Below are 2,773 nucleotides of genomic sequence, written 5' to 3'. Positions count from 1 at the left end.
TTCCGTGCCTCGAGGGCATGCCTTCCCAGGTCAGCAGATGGCCTTCTGATGACTATTTCCAGCTCGTCTTACCTGACCATTCCCTCACTGTATGAACAGCTGTTTCCTTCACTTCAGAGCTGCCCAACCGGATTGGTGATTTTTCTTCTGGCCTTTTGTTTGCACAGAACATAAATCTTTCTCTCTTTCTGACCTGGCCTGCAGTTCCATCCACCTGTGCCCGCCTGGAGCAATATATAACTCTCGCCAGGCTCTGTTTCCTTTGCTCACTTCAGCCTATAAACCAAACTTTCTTCTTCCTTTTACTCCCTCTCTTCTTGGCTGATTCAGCACTGTCTTAGCACCTGGCTGCCAGTTAACACTTAACCACAAAAAAGACATTCTTTTATGGGTCTGACCTGAACTGGAAACTTCTGACAGCAGGGGATATGCAATAGCAATCTCAGTCCCATTGGCCTCCTTTCTCTCTTTTTCTAGAGTCTGAGGAGACTTAATTTACACCAGGTTAGCAGCAACTATGTTAATTGAAAATGAGTTAATTAAATAACTTGGTACTTTGAGCTGTCAAAATGTAGCCGGTCAGTTGAATCAATCCAGTTAAATGTTTAACAATGATCACAAAAATCGGTTATGAATGTAAGAAGAAAGGAAAGGAACCTATGTCCCTAAGAGAGCACTCTGTGGAGTCTAGATTATTACTAGGCAAGTGCTACCGACTTTTCTGAGTGCTGCAACTGTGTCAGTGGTGTTTGGTTTGAGACTTTTATTTAGGTTTCCTGGACTAGAGAAGAATCTCTCAGCACATTTTCTTGTTGCCTTCTTTTTTATTGAAGGTGTCAGATACTCTCAAAACATTGTTTCTCACCTCCAGTTGAAAACCAAGAAAGTGAAGTATGCATGTTGTAGAAACAGGCTGGTCAGAAAGTAGGGTCTCGGTTTTCGTTACAATAAGCTTTGCAGTGAAATGAATGAGATCCTCTGCTGCATTATGATCCAGAATGTGCCCGCCACATATTCATATAACTGTTCATTGGTGGTGTCTGGTTAGGAATGCTTAGCTACCTTTCTGTTTCTTCAGGGTGTTAGCTGGTGAGTTTTAAAGATGGATCACACACTCTCTTCCTGGTTTTTACTTTGCAGCAGGCCAAGATTTGTTGTGTGATTAAAACCTAAGTATCGGCTCGGCCTGGGCAGAGTGCGTAGGCCCGCGGCGCTCGGTGGGCTGGGGGGTGCTCCCAAGCCGGCCCGCCCCAGCTCCGCTCCCGGCCCACAGCCATCCTTCAGCTGTCGACCGGCGTTCCGGAGCCCAGACGCAGCGTCTGAGTCGCCCGGCACCTTCTGTTCGGTCAGTGGCGTGAGCGTCTCGCCGCGGCGTGTTGTCCGCGCTGCTCGGCCTGTAGTACGCCTGTGCGCTTGCCCGGCCGCCCGGCCTGTGGAGCTCCCGCCCCTGTCCCCCGGATGGTCCGGGGAGGGGGTCCGGGCACCGCCTCGACGGCAGCTCCGCCGGACGTTCGGACTGGACCGCAGCCCGCACCCCGAGCGGACGGCGTCATGAGGCACCTGCCGTACTTCTGCCGCGGCCAGCTGGTGCGGGGCTTCGGTCGCGGCCCCAAGCAGCAGGGCATCCCTACAGCTAACTTTCCTGAACCAGTAGTAGATAATCTTCCAGCTGATGCATCCACTGGCATATATTATGGTTGGGCCAGTGTTGGAAGTGGAGATGCCCATAAGATGGTGGTGAGCATAGAATGGAACCCATACTACAAGAATACAAAAAAGTCCATGGAAACTAATATCATGCATACTTTCAAAGAGGAAATTCTCAACGTGGCCATCGTTGGCTACCTCAGACCAGAAAAGAACTTTGATTCTTTAGAGTCACTTATTTCAGCAATTCAAGGTGATATTGAGGAAGCTAAGAAACGACTAGATTTACCAGAACATTTGAAACTCAAAGAAGACAATTTCTTCCAGGTTCCTAAAAGCAAAATAATGAATGGCCACTGAAGCAAAAGCATCTTATTTATTCATTCACTGTTTTCTAATATTTTACTGCTCATAACTCTACAGCTTCATCTTGGTTATATTTTTAAAATCAAATGTTTTCCTACAGCTGTGAATTAAACAGTACAATGTAGTTACCATATTATGTTCCAGCTATTCAATTAAACCCATCATGTTACAGTACTAAAGAGGCTCATTTTAAAAATCAGGATTCTTTTTTATGTAATATGTTGATTAAAATGTACCACTAGAAAGGTCTTAAGTGTTTTATAATGGAAATGAAATATATATAAATATGGGTAACAGGCAAGTCACTAGTCTGAGATGAGAGCTATAATTCTCATGGTAAAATTCTAGCATGCATGTACCTGCATAGCATGCTCTGCCAATCAGAAGGCTCATAAAAGTAACTATATTAAGCAGAGGTTTGACAGTTTATTACAAACCTGAGGGGAAAAATCCAGACTTCGTATTTTTGATATTTTGTGCATTCATATATTATTACAGACATGAAGACTTGTGAAATTTCATTTTAGTTAGTCATTTCCTTTAAGGGCTCAAATCATTGTACTGTGTTCCATTTTTGTTACAGCTGCCTCAGTTCTAATTGGTCTAGACTCTCTCCCTATTATTTTTTTGTTTTTCTTTTAAAACAGTAAAATGAGTGTTTTTCGAATCTCTAGTTCTCATTTTTGTGTTGTATAACACTTCTCTCTTTTTAACAGTAGATATTCTTCAACATTTTTCTTAACCTTTGTTTCCTGTAAAC

General features: G+C 43.9%; 1 pseudogene; it reads left to right on the top strand.

Annotated features, from left to right (window-relative positions):
• Positions 1–1,551: 1,551 nt before the first annotated feature.
• LOC136119235 (riboflavin kinase pseudogene) lies at positions 1,552–2,007 on the top strand (annotated as a pseudogene).
• Positions 2,008–2,773: the final 766 nt, after the last annotated feature.

Source organism: Phocoena phocoena, chromosome 2, assembly GCF_963924675.1.
Source record: "Phocoena phocoena chromosome 2, mPhoPho1.1, whole genome shotgun sequence".
NCBI classification, from domain to species: domain Eukaryota; kingdom Metazoa; phylum Chordata; class Mammalia; order Artiodactyla; family Phocoenidae; genus Phocoena; species Phocoena phocoena.
This window is presented reverse-complemented; position numbering and strand designations above follow the sequence as displayed.